The sequence below is a fragment of the Panthera leo genome, chromosome E1, assembly GCF_018350215.1.
Source record: "Panthera leo isolate Ple1 chromosome E1, P.leo_Ple1_pat1.1, whole genome shotgun sequence".
NCBI lineage: Eukaryota > Metazoa > Chordata > Mammalia > Carnivora > Felidae > Panthera > Panthera leo.
Genome location: NC_056692.1, coordinates 22,172,524 through 22,186,954, shown reverse-complemented (window position 1 = coordinate 22,186,954; position 14,431 = coordinate 22,172,524). Strand labels below are relative to the sequence as shown.

Below are 14,431 nucleotides of genomic sequence, written 5' to 3'. Positions count from 1 at the left end.
ATCATGCAACCCCTTGAAAAAGTGTCATGAGTTGCTAGGGAACCTACCCTTGAGAACATGAATCATACTTTAAGCTGTGCATCTGTGTACTCATGAGGGCGGGAGAGAGAGAGGGAGGGAGAGAGAGAGAGAGGGAGAGAATGAGATAAGGGGGAGATATACTAGTTGTCTCATAGGGTTCTCTAAAGAAGAGAAGCAGAGAAAACACTTCTGCTCTTCCCCCTCTCTCTTTTCCTGTCTGTTCTTCCTGGAGCCTCAGTACCCTCCCCCTTTCTCTGGATATCTGGGTACACCCCACCCTTAGTTCCTGTGAGCCCAGGTGTGTGAAGGCGGATGTGCTTCCACCTGCCCAATGAGCTGTTGAGCATTGTGACCTGCTGCCAATGCCTGGGGGTGACGTTGCCCAGCTACAGTTGCTGAGGGAACCTCAAGTTAGAATTTCTTCACTTTAGGGCGTGTAAAGTCTCAATCACTACAGTGAATTCATGTTGCTTTTCCCTAGCTAAATGTAAAAGAGTGTCAGCTTCTGGGATGATTGAAGTTGGAGCATTCCTGCTTGGAAACTGTCAGTAACTCCTCTCTCACTCTCTGCTGAGTGCACTCAACCTGCACAGCTCAAGTGGGAATCATGGGAGAAACACAGGAAACAATTGACAGCTCTCTGAAAGGCCCCTGTCAAATGGCAGATACATCCAGGGCAGCCTTCTGATGGTGGAGTTAGTCTCCATCCTATCAGAGTTCCCAAACTGATGGAAGAGCTAACTTCTAGCCTGAGGAAGCTCACGGTGTGATGGGGAAGACCCAGGTCTTATTTAAAGTAAGTACTTAGTGGGGGGCGCCTGGGTGGCTCAGTCGGTTGAGCGTCTGACTTCAGCTCAGGTCATGATCTCGTGGTCCGTGAGTTCGAGCCCCATGGCGGGCTCTGTGCTGACAGCTCAGAGCCTGGAGCCTGCTTAGGATTCTCTCTCTCCCTCTCTCTCTCTGCCCCTCCCCCACTCATGCTCTGTCTCTCTCTCTCTCTCTGTCAAAAATAAATAAACATTTAAAAAATTAAAGTAAGTGCTTAGGGGCACCTGTGTGGCTCAGTTGGTTAAGCGTCTGACTCTTGGTTTCGGCTCAGGTCATGATTTGGTGGTTGTGAGATCAAGCCCTGCGTCAGGCTCTGTACTAACGATGCAGAGTCTGCTTGGGATTTTCTCTCTCCCTCTTTCTCTGCCACTCTCTCTGTCTCTCTCTCAAAATAAACTTAAAAAAATAAAGTAAGCATTTAGTCTGTTGGGGGATACCTAGTCCCTGTCCTGGGATAATCTCCGGTCTCCTGTGGGGAGGACACTCTCTCATGGGGAGATGGAAAATGTAATGTCACCATGCTGTCTCTCAGATGTCCTATTGGATAGGTGTGATCAGGCAGACTGGGTGTGACTGTTGAAAAAGAACGGCCGGGACACAGGCTGACTGACTTTCTGACACACAAGGGCTATAGAAACCTAGCTGAACCCTTCTTTCACCCAGGAAATTCTGACCACTCCTTCCTGGTTCACCTCAAGGCTATTGTGAGATTTTTCCATTCTTGACCAGCTTTGCATCTCATCTTTTGACTCCCCTTTCCCCAAAGGTTTATTGCGAAATTTTAAACATGAAAAGAATTGTGAGTACTCACAATTGGCTACTCAGCAGGTAGACTCTTCAAATGTGAACATTTTGCTCTATCTCCCTTCTTCAAACATCTATCCATATATCTATCCTTCAATACATCTTATTTTTGGTATATTTTTAAATAAGATGTAGATCATCAGCATACCTCACTTCAAATACTTCAGCATGCATATCATTAAGCAGAATTCAATATTTGCTTGTGGTTTGCGTGTGTGTGTGTGTGTTGGGGTGTTAAATTTATATCAGTGAAATGGTAAAATGCACAGAGTATAAGTATATTCTTCCAGGAGATTTGACAAATGCTTACACATGTGTAACCCAAATCCCTATCAAGATATGGAACATTTCTATCATGTAGGAAGTCTGTTCATGCCCATTTCCAGTCAATCACTGTTCTCATCTTGTAGAAGCAATCAGTTTTCATTTTTAGACAGACCTTTTTAGAATTTCATGTGAATGGAACCGACTAGTATCATCATGTTTTGGGGATCCATCCATTTTGTTGCATGTGTTAGTGCTGTGTTCCTTTTGTATCACCCATTAACGGTTAGAATTTGTTTATCCATTTTTCCCATTACATGGAGTTGTTTCTAGTTAGGGGCTACCGTGAATGAAACTGCTAGGGATGTTCTTGTACAAGTATTTTTGTGGATGTATGTTTTCTTCTCTTTTAGGTGAATACCTAGAAGTGGAGTTACTGGGTCATAGGGTAGGCATACATTTAGTTCATCCACCTTATTTTGAAATGTCTGCTCAATTCTCTTGCCCTTCTCTTTATCGGGTTGTTTGTGCTTTTATTCTTGTGTTTTAGTTCCTTGTATATATTTGATACAATTCCTTTAATGGAAATGTTTTACAAATATTTCCTCGTAGTCTGTGACTTGTCATCATTTTCTTTCTTGGGTAGCAATTAGGATTTATTGGTGGGCCTAAGGAGGGGCAGTGCAGAAGCTCTCAGGAGTGCAGAGCTCACCATTTGCCCTGGGGAGCCTCAGTTAGGGATGTATCTGCCCCCACAGCCATCCAGGATAAACTGTTTTTCAGCCATCGTGTCTTCAAATTCATCTGTACTAAACTTGGTAAAGCCCCACTTCTTGGAGATGTGGACCACCTGGCCACCAGGGAACTTGAACTTGGCACTATGGAGGGCTTCAATCACATGCTTCTTGTTCTGCAACTTGGCGTGGAAGGACATGACAACTTGGCCAATGTGGACCATGACCACTGTGCCCTGGGACTTTCCAAAGACACTCTGAATACTGTCTGGAGCCTAGACTGGGGACAGCATGAGTTCAGACATGCATGTTCACTGGCAAGTGTGGTCTCTAAGGTCCCTTAGGACAACCCACACAAGCAACAGACTGCATATATTACCGAGGAAGCCACTGTTTGCAGCCATTGCACACCATTATTTTCTTAACTGTAGTTTTGATGGGCAGAAGTTTTTAATTTTTATAAAATCTGGATGACAATTATTTTTTCTTCTATTGTTTGCCTCCTACCTAAGAAACCTTGCCCATCTGCAGATCATGAAGATATTCTCTTAAGTTTTATTCTAGAAACTTGATAATTTTAGCTTTTAGATTTAGATCTATAATTCATCTCAAATTAAATTTTGTGTATTTGCTAGATAAGAATCAGTGTTCACGTTTCTCCATATTGAGAGCCAGTTTTGCCAGCCATACCTGTTAAAAGATTGCTTTATTCATAAGATTGCTTGGTTCCTCATTGTTTCTGGGCTCTCTATTCTGTTCCATTGAACTATATGTGTCTCTTTATACTTCCATACTGTTTGGAAGATAGCATACCAGCTTTGTTGCAAGCCTTGAAATTAGGTAATGTTAAGTTCTCTAACTTTGTTTTCCTTTGTCAAGATTGCTTTGGATATTCTAGATCCTTTGCATTTCCACATAAATTTTAGAATAAGCCCATCATTTTCTACAAATAAAGTCTGCTGGGGGTGTCTGGGTGGCTCAGTCACTTGAACATTGACTCTTGATCTCAGGGGTTGTGAATTCAAGCCCTACATTGGGCCCTGGGCTGAGTGTGAAGCTTACTTAGAAACAAACAAATAAACAAAAACAAACAAACAAAAACAAAGCCTGCTGGAAACTGGGATTGGGATTGTGTTGTATCTGTAGATCAAATTGGAAAGAATTGACATTTGAACAATATTGAGTCTTTGCCTACAAAAACAAAAATGTCTTCCTTAACTTATCTCAGCGTCTTTTAAGCCATCTCCAGGGTATAGTTCTTGTACATCTTTTGTTAAATCCATTCCTAAGTATTTTTTATGTTTTTTGGCCTTATTGTAAATGAGGTTTTTTTAAATTTCTTTTTCCAATGGTTTGCTGCTAGTATATGGGAATGTGGTTGATCTGTGAGTGTTATTCTTTTATCTTGTGACTTTGCGATGTTCATTTACTTGTTCTAGTTGCTATTTTGTAGGTTACTTAGGATTTTTTTACATAAAAAGTCATGTCATCTGTGCATAAAGTTTTAGTTCTTTCTTTCTGATCTCTGTGCCTTTTATTCCTTTATTTTGCCTAATTAAGCAATTTGGCTCCTGGCCAAAACCTCCAACAAAATATTAAATAAATGTAGTAAGACTGGACATCCTTGTTTTGTTCCAAATCTTAGGGAGAATGTGTATTAAAAATCATACTAAATATGACGTTAGCTGTAGGTTTTTCATAGATGTACTTTATCAGGTTAAAGAAATTCCTTCTTTTCCTAATTTGCTCAGATTAAAAAAAATGATGAACGGGTGTTGGAATTGATAAAAACAGTCATGTTTTTTCTTCTTTATTCTGTTAATGTAGTGAATTACATTAATGAGTTGGAGTGTTCAAATAATCTTGCATTCCTAGGATTAACCTCTTTGGTCATGAGGTATATTTTTGTGTCTTGCTGGTTTTATTTGCTAACAATTTGTTAAGGATCTATGTTCATGAGGGATATTTGTTGTCTTTTCTTCTTTTTTGTAATGTTTTTGTCAGGATTTAGTATCAGGGTTAATCTGGCATTGTAAAACAAGTTGGGAATGTTCATCTTCCTCTATTTTCTGAGTTTATAGAGGGTTGATACTATTTCTTTCTTAAATGTTTGATCAAATTCATAGTGAAACAATCATTATGAAGTTTTCCTTGTGGGCAAGTTTTTGATAACAAATTAGCTTTATTTAATAGATATAAGGCTATTTGGATTTTTCTATTTTATCTCCTGTCATTTTTAGTAACTTTCATTTTTCAAGGAACGTGTTTGAACTAATGCTCTTGCCTCTGACTTTTCTGGAAGGTCAAGGGTGGACCTCCTAGGCCAGTCAGTTCCCCCTCCCTATTTCAACATGCCTCTACCTTCTCTTTCTTCCTTCCCTCCTACCTTAAAGGAAGAATTGTCCTTGATTCTTCCCATTTGAACTCTCCTCTGACATCAAACCCATGGGTCCTGAACTAACACCCCCAACACAACATTCGTCTTGATCCTTCCCTCTTTCTGTATTATGGCCCACACTACTGTCCATGCCATGGTATCTTTAGGCATCTCTAGCCTCAGCTCTGGATCTGATAGTCCCAAGTATCAGACCAACTTATAAGTCTAGAATATGTCATGTTTCACTCACTGGTATTTTTCTCATGCTGTCCCTCCATATGGAGTATGTTTTCCCTCAAAGTCTTCCTGGAGAACATTTACACAGTTCTTGAGTAACTTCCTCCTTGAAATCTAGTGAAATCAATCACCTCCTTGTTCTGCGGTCTAATTGGACTGACATTGTGGATAAAAGCATCTGTTATACTTCACTGCATGCATTGGTTGATGCCTTTGCTTCCCCTACTGATACCATAAAGTCCCTGGGGGGCAGGAACCATGTCTCTTCATATTTATATTCTTAGTGCCTGACACCATTTAGGCTCAACATATGTTTGTTGACTGAATATAGAACCATTTTGTGAAGATCAGGGTTTCCATGTGGAACCACTCACCCTTTTCTCCATCAATCCCTTCTTCTCCTGTTCTCTCGGTTCTCCTCCCTTTCCTAAAAGTGTGAAGTCACCAGTGAGTCCTTGCTCTTCTCCATTATTTACCAACATCTGCTCTGCTGGGTCCTTTTCGTTTTCTTCCTTTCAGTCTCTGTTGTCTCCACTAAATTTTGAAGCAGAATTTACATTACTCCTGAATGACACATCTCTAAATCTATCTCTTGGCCTTTCCCCTTGCCCCACTCCAATCCATCTTTCCTACCATGCAATGATTAATTTCATTAAAACATAGCAGGAAAAATGGGACTACATCAAAATAAAAAGCTTCTGCATAGCAAAGGAAACCATCAACAAAACAAAAAGACAACCTACTGAATGGGGGAAGATATTTGCAAATGACATATCTGATAAAGTGTTAGTATTCAGAATATTTACAGAACTTCTAACTCTCAACACTGAAAAAAAAAAACCAAATAAGTCAATAAAAATGGACAGAAGACATGGACAGACGTTTCTCCAAAGAAGACATTAGAGGTGGCCAATAGACACAGGAAAAGATGCTCAACATCACTTGTCATCAGGGAAATACAAATCAAAACCACAGTGGGATACCACCTCACACCTGTCAGAATGGCTAAACTAAAAAACACAAGAAACAACAAGTGTTGGTGAGGATGTGGAGAAAAAGGAACCCTCGTGCACGGCTGGTGGGAATGCAAACTGGTGCAGCCGCTGTGGAAAACAGTATGGAGGTTCCTCAAAAAATTAAAAATAGAATTACCATATGACCCAGTAATTCCACTACTGGGTATTTAACTGAAGGATATGAAAACACCAGTTTGAAAGGATATATGCACCCTTGTTTATTGAAGCATTATTTACAATAGTCAAATTATGGAAGCAGCCCAAATGCCCACTGGTAGATGAATGGACACACACACACACACACACAATGGAATATTTCTCAGCTGTAAAAAAAGAATGAAATCTTGCCATTTGCAACAACATAGACAGATCTAGAAGGTATAACACTAAAACAAGTCAGTCACAGAAAGACAAGTACCAGATGATTTCACTCATATGTGGAATTTAAGAAACAAAACAAATGAACAAAGAAAAAAGGAGACAAACCAAGAAACAGCCTCTCAACTACAGAGAAAAAATTGATGGTTACCAGAGTGGGGGCGGGGGGGGGGCAATGGGTAAAATGGGTGGACGGGATTAAGAGCACACTTATTGTGATGAGCGCTGAGCAATGTATGAAATTGTTGAATCACTCTATTGTACACCTGAAACTGATATAACACTGTGTGTTGACTGTACTGGAATTTAAAAGAATATATCTATCTATCAGGAAAGATGATAGATACATGATAGATAGATGATAGATAGATAGATAGATAGATGATAGATAGATAGATGATAGATAGATGATAGATAGATAAATAGATAGATAGATAGATAGATGATAGATAGATATCAGGAAAAAGCTTCCCTTGTTCTTTACCACTCCCAGGACAAACCATAGCTACTATTGATTGAGTACCACTGCTTTCCAGGTGCTGCATAAATGTTAGCTTAGCGTTACTTTTTAGGGGCGCGTATTAGTGTCCTGGTAAGGATAGGAAAACTGAGGCTTTAGAACCGTAACTTGCTCAAGGTCACTCAAGTACTAGGAGGAAACGGACCTGGGTCTCTGCCTTCCCCGGGGAAGCTGGAATCTTGTTTCCTAATTCTCTTCTCCCTCATCTTCAGGCAAAGATGCCTAGAGCGTAAGCCCTGACAGTTTTTCTTTTTTTGTGACGCAAGGGCTGGCTTACGCTTTGCCAAGAGATCTACTCCAAAGACTGTGACCTATCTGGAATAAGCACTTAGCTGGCCACAGACTGGGTAAAGACCCAGGCCACTTCCTCTAGCTGAGGCTCCTTTGTTTTAGAGATCCTAGCTCATTTTGATAACTCACCATTTGGGCCACTTGTCTTTTCTCTTTCTTGTGCTTTTTTTTTTCTTAATTTTTAATGTTTACTTATTTTTGAGAGAAAGACAGAGCATGAGTGGGGGAGGGGCAGAGAGAGAGAGAGGGAGACACAGAATCCGAAGCAGGCTCCAGGCTCTGAGCTGTCAGCACAGAGCCCGACGAGGGGCTTGAATGCACAAACCAGAGATCATGACCTGAGCCAAAGTTGGACACTTAATTGAACCACCCAGGCACCCCCCTTCCCTGTGCTTTACATTCCCATCTGTATATTTTATTGATTTAGTTTTAAAATTTTTTTAATGTTTTATTTAATTTTGAGAGAGTGAGAGAGTGCAAGTGGGGAGGGGCAGGGCGAGAGAGAGGGAGACAGAATCTGAAGCAGACTCCAGGCTCTGGGCTGTCAGCACAGAGCCTGACGCAGGGCTTGAACTCACAAACCATTAGATCATGACCTGAGTCAAAGTCGGACATCTAACTGACTGAGCCACCCAGGTGCCCCATGTTTATTTATTATTATTTTTTTTAATGTTAATTTACTTTTGAGAGAGTGCAAGCGTGGATGGGGGCAGAGAGGGGGACAGAAGATCCAAAGCAGCCTCTGTGCTGACAGGTAGACAGCAGCAAGCCTGATATGGGGCTCCAACTTACTAACGGCGAGATCATGACCTGAGCTGAAGTTAGACGCTTAACCGACTGTGCCACCCAGGTGCCCCCACCTTTATATTCTAAATTTACCAATAAAGAGTGAGCCTGAGACACCCGTGGCCTCCAACCTTGACCCCAATAAAAACAGAAGCCCCATCCAGATGGGCTCTGTCTCCACCGGTGACCTCGCTGTGTGGCCCCAGGTGTGCTGTGTAATTTCCAGGTCTTGTAAGTAATAAAACCTTTATTTTTTAAAAGGTTCCTGACAATTGTTGCTGAAGGGTGGTTGTTGAAATCGTAACAAGAACCACAAGGGCCAATCCAGTCATAACATTGGTTTGGAAAGGGGAGATGTCTGTGGGAAGCTCACCAGGGCTCAGGTGAATTGCTCCTGGACATTTCTAGCCCATTCCATTGCCACTTCTAGGTTGAGACCTCACACACACACAAACTAAATTAAATAAAAAGGCCCTGTAGAGAATGTAGAGAAACTCTGGGGCCTATCCTTGTTTATCCTTCACTGTCTTCCAGAAAGGCCATGTGCTGCCACCCTGGGTCTTTGCCTTCACTGGCCCCCTTTCCAGAATGCTTCCATCCCAGCCCCCACCCCCATGTCTGGATACTTGCCAGATTCCTGCCCCTCCTTCTAGCCTCATGCAACTCTCACTTCTTCCAGGAAGCATGACTGGTTTTACCATCTGGGATATCATGACCTTTGATCGTTTCTTCCTGAAGGTGCTGGTTGTCTAAACTCAGTGTAAGCTCTGCAAGGGCAGGTCCTCTGCATCCTTCCAGCTAGCCTAGGGCAGCAAACACCGCAGGTCCTTACAAATGCTTCTTGTTGATGCGGGTTTCCCGTTCACCTCATGTCTGGCTCATTCACTCCTTTGATCTTTGTCCCCCCCGCCCCCCAGCTTTACTGAGATTTAACCAACATAGAATATTGTGCATGTTTAAGGTGTATAATGTGAAGATTTGATACATGTATATATTCCGAAGAGGTCACCACAGTAGAGTTAGTAAACACCTGGATAATCTCACATAGTTACCATTTCCTTTTCATGGTGAGAGCATTTAAGATCCACTCTTGGGGCACCTGAGTGGCTCAGTTAGTTAAGTGTCCGACTCTTGGTTTTGGCTCAGTTCATAATCTCATGGTTTGTGGGATCGAGCCCTGAGTCGGGCTCTGTGCTGACAGCACAGAGTCTGCTTAGATTCTCTCTCTCTCTCTCTCTCTCTCTCTCTGCCCCTCTCCCACTTATGCTCCTGCTCTCTCTCTTAAAACTAAATAAATAAAAATTAAAAAAAAAGATCTACCCTTTTTGCAACTTTCAAGTATATAGTACAGTATCATTAATTATAGTCACCATGTTGTACATTATGACCCCAGAACTTAGTCTCCTTGTAATGGGAAGTTTGTGCCCTTGACTGGCATGTCCCCATTTCCCCACCTCCCAGCCCCTGGCAATCATCATTCCACAATCTGTTTCTACAAATTTGGGCTTTTAAAAATTCCACACGTAAGTGATATCATAGTCTGTCTTTCTCTGACTCATTTAACTTAGGATAATGTCCTCAAATGCCATCCGTGTTTCCACAAGATTTCCTTCTTTTTTATGGCTGAGTACTATTCCATTGTGTACATATACTACATCTCCTTTATCCATTCACCCATTGGTGGACACTTATGTCGTTTCCATGTCTTGGCTTACTGTGAATAATGCTTCAGTGACCATGGGAGTACAAATATCTCTTCAAGATTCTGACTTCATTTTCTTTGGCTATATACCCAGAAGTGGGATTGCTGGATCGTAGGGTGGTCTTACTCTTAATTTTGTGAGAAACCTCCCTACTGTTTTCCATAATGGCCGCACCGATTCACATTCCCACCAGCAGTGTACAAAGGTTCCCTTTTCTACACATCCTTGCCAGCATTTGTTTTGTCTTGTCTTTCCCCACCACCCCAGCTTTATTGATGTGTAAATGACAAAATTATAAGATATTTAAAGTGTACGTGTGATGACTTGATATACATATTCATTGTGAAGGGATTTCCCCCATCAAGTTAAGTAACACATCCATCACCTCATCTAGACACTATGCTAAGTGAAGTAAGTCCAAATACTGTATGCTCTCATTCATGTGTGGAATCTAAAATAAAAAGTCAGACTCCTAGAAATAAAGAGTAAAAAGGTGGTTGGCAGAGACTGACGGGGGGGGGGGGGTTGCAGAAATAGAAAGAGGCTGGTAGAAGTTATAAGATCCATAAGGTCTGAGGATCTAATGTATAACATGGTGACTACAGTTGATAATACTGTGTTGTGTAATTGAAACTTGCTAACAGTAGAATTTAAATGTTTTCTCCCTCCCAACAACAAAAAAATAAAATCTCCAACAACAACAAAAAAATCCCACTTTGATCTTGGATAAGTCCTAACAAGAACCAGTCACTGGGGAGGTAAGCTAGAGCTGAGGCTGAGGCTGGTGATGGTCATGACAGTGACAGTGACGTTAGCACACGGCTACTGGACCCTTGCTTTGTGCTACGTTCTGTTCCAAACACTTTACATGGATTATAGAATTCAACCCTCACAATATGCCCATGAGGTAAGAGCTATTATTAGCCTCATTTTACAAGACGAAGAAACTGAGGCGCAGAGATTATTTATTTATTTATTTATTTTTTAATGTGTATTTTTGAGAGGGCACAAGTGGGGGAGGGGTAGATAGAGGGGGAGACAGAGGATCCTTGCAAGGCAGGCTCTGTGCTGACAGCAGTGAGCCCGATGTGGGGAGCTCACAACTCATGAACCTCGAGATGGTGACCTGAGCCGAAGTCAGGCACTCAACTTACTGAGCCACCCCAGGCGCCCCCAGAGATTTTTTTTTTTGTAAGGAAATTCTCTCCATGTAGCTACATGTGTAGTGAGCACCACTTAATGTATAGTGACCTTGAATCACAATGTCCTACAGAGATGTTGAATCACTATGTCATACATTTGAAACTAATGTAACATTGTGTGTCAACTATACAAAAAAAAAAAAAAAAAAAAAGGAATCTGCCTACGCTCACACAGTGAATGGCAGATGAGGAGCCAGGCGTCCAATCCAAACAGCTGGGGAACTTTCCATTCCTGTGTAGGTTTACTCATTATAAACTAATAATGATACCTGCCACTTACTGGGTACTTAACATGTGCAAGATATTATACTAAGCACTTCAGATGCTGTGTTTCGCTTTAATCCTTTCCCAAAAAATCCTGTAAGGCTGGTATTATGACTCACTTTTCACAGGTGAGGAAATAGATGTTCAGAGAAAATTAACTTGCTCAAGGTCACACAGCAAGTTGGATGCAGAGCTGGGACCTGAGCCCAGGTCTGTCTGACTCCAAAGTGCATGTTCAGAACCATCACATCTCACTGCCTCTGCTATCACAAGATCTCAGAATTGGAAGAGCTGCCTTTAGAATCTCCTTACTTGATGGGGGAAGTTGTTCTGATAATCTCGGACCGAGGATCTTCCCAGCCCAGTCTGAATGCTCCCAGGGGTGGGGAGCTCACTGCCTCCTGGGGCAGCCCATCCGTGGTTGCACAGTGCTGATTGCCAGAGAACTCCTTTTTCCAACAAGCCCAGGAAGTCAGTCTTCCTGAGTCCGCAGAATGTCCCTTCCAGAACTGCCTGTATCTCCCCTCTTCATAACAGACTGTGTGTTCCTCTAGATTCGGGGTCAAATCTCCTGTGCCAGAGAGGGGCTGAATGGCCTAAGATTATACAGTGGGGGTGGGGAGCCAGGAAGTAGCTGGCACCCTGGGAAGAGATGCTCTGGGTCTTTCATCTTGAGTGGTTTCTGATCTGTCTGGCTGAGTGATTGCCTAGAGCCACTCCTTTTTAACATTCATGTAGATTCCAGGCTGGGCTATTGCAGGAGTAAATCACCCGTGCCTGACTTAGCCCCCCACCCAGTCCCAGCCCCGCAAGACAAGTAGCCCCCTGGTCTCCATGGCAACAGGGCCATCTGTTTCACACAGCATCCCGGGCCAGGAGAAGTTCATTTTGTCCCGACTTTGCTAAGTTATGGGTAATGCAGGAAAAAGTGGGAGAAAGAGGAGTCTTAGGGGATGGGGAGGGGGGCGCAGGTGGGCTATTGCACTTCCTTGTGATTCCATTTAGAACAAGGCAGCCTATCAGAGCTGGCTCTAGACCTTAGAGTTCCACTGGCCCAACACCCTCACTTTATGTATGGGAAACGGACTCTAGAGAGGAAACTGGTAGTCACACAGCACACGAGCCACAGAGCTGGGTCTAGCGGGTAGCCAATAAACATTTGCTAAATGAATGAGTCATAGAATCATAAAGAGTTGGAGGCAGCCAGCAGATTATGCCAAAATTCTCATCCAGTGCATCAAAGTGTCCAGAAATTATACTCTACAACAGACGGTCATCCAAACTGCTTGGATGCTTGAATTGTGCTCAATCACTATCTTAACCGTTTCCATTACTGGACACTTTGAATATAGAAAGGTTCTTCTACACACCAAGGGAAAGCCTGACCGCCTGTAAATTTACCCATCGGATGCGATTCTGTCCGTTTGGAGCCACGGAGATTCCAGCCCTTCATGGGTGTTGTCTTGTTCTACCAGCTTTGGGAGAAGTCTGAGAAGAGGTGATTCCCCATCTTATAAGGGCCTCCGGGGTGAAGTAATTGACCAGAGGTCCAGAACTAGTTAAGAGCCCAGGTGTCCTGGCCCTTGAGTGGGGGCAGTCGTCTTTTATCCCTTCTGGGTGCTGCCCATTCTCTTCCCAGCTAGAGAGACTCTGTTCTACAATTTGCGGGGAGCTTGCTCCTCCAAATAGTTCCCTTGTTCTTTCTCAACGCCCCGTAGTTACCTTGTAACTAGGGTTACTTGGGGAAGGGTTTGGGGGAGGGTGGGCTGCCAGGTACAGTTCCAAAAAGGTGGTCACCTTGGCAGACAAGGACAGAGGAATGAGTGTGTGGGACAGGAGGCTGAGTCAGAGCTGGAAAGGGGACAGCGGAAGGTGATTTGGGGACACCATCTTATTTTCTTCCTTCCCACCCATCTTAAATTCTGCCCTTACCACAATCAGGCTAAGAAGCTCAGATGGGTAAGGGACCATCTTTCCTGGGTCTCAGAGTGAGCTGAATGCCTGGGGGGAGTGGCGGGGCGGGGGGATTGACTCCTGGATTCCCTCTGCCTGGACTGGGAACTTGCTTTCCACCACTGGGGGCAGTGGTTCAGCCAATCAGCACAGGCATGCAAATGAGCGAATCCTGAGTAGCCTTTTCCCTGGCCATTCATCAGCCGAGTCACACCCCCAGCTCTGTGATTGGTCCATCAGAAGACTGAGCTTGGGTGGTCAGGCTCAGTTATTTCCTTTAATACCTGGGCCAGTGGGTAGGGGAGGGAACCCAAGAGTAGATCATTAGAACACGCAAGTACACACACACACACACACACAATTTCGTTTTACTTTGGAATGCATTATATCAAAATTTTATATCACGTTTGACTTCAAATAATGTAATATTAGTTGACTTTTGTTAGATGGTGTGGGGGATTGGGAGAGGGTTCAGAAGAGCAGACAGGAACAAACATGGGATGGCTATGGTAGCTCTCTCTCGCCCTCCCCACCTCCCCCTCCCCCCGCCCCCCCAGTTACACTTCCCCTCATTATACGCTGACTCCTGTTTGATCGGTGTCAGACCCCTCTCCGTTGCCCCCTCCCTCAGATGTGTTCACGGAGACCGTTCCAACATTTAGCACCAAGGCCTCGGGTGTGCCCTGAGTGGGGCTCTGTGTGCACAGACCAGACATGAAGATGGATTGTTCCCCGCAATAAATATCGACTGATTCATAAATCTGGTTGCCAGATTCAATCAAAATCTCTGCCTGCATAATCCAGGAGCCGTAAGACGCCAGCTAATTTTGTGCTGGGCCGGGCCGATTCCCAGTGGAAGATGTTGTATAAAAGGCAGTGTCTCTTAGCTCCATGCAACCTGGCGGGGGTTGGGGAGAACAAATTTTCTGGTGAGGACAGAGTGAGCCAAGGGGCAGAAGGTTCCACAGGGCAGAACTGCCACCTCTCCTCCCTCACGATCCCCTGGCCTCCTCAATTTGAATCTGTCTCTACAGCAACCACCGTCAGGCTGAA

At 43.4% G+C, this 14,431-nt stretch overlaps 1 pseudogene; it reads right to left on the bottom strand.

Annotated features, from left to right (window-relative positions):
- Positions 1 to 2,973: 2,973 nt before the first annotated feature.
- On the bottom strand, positions 2,974 to 3,082 carry LOC122207443 (annotated as a pseudogene).
- Between the last annotated feature and the right edge of the window lie 11,349 nt (positions 3,083 to 14,431).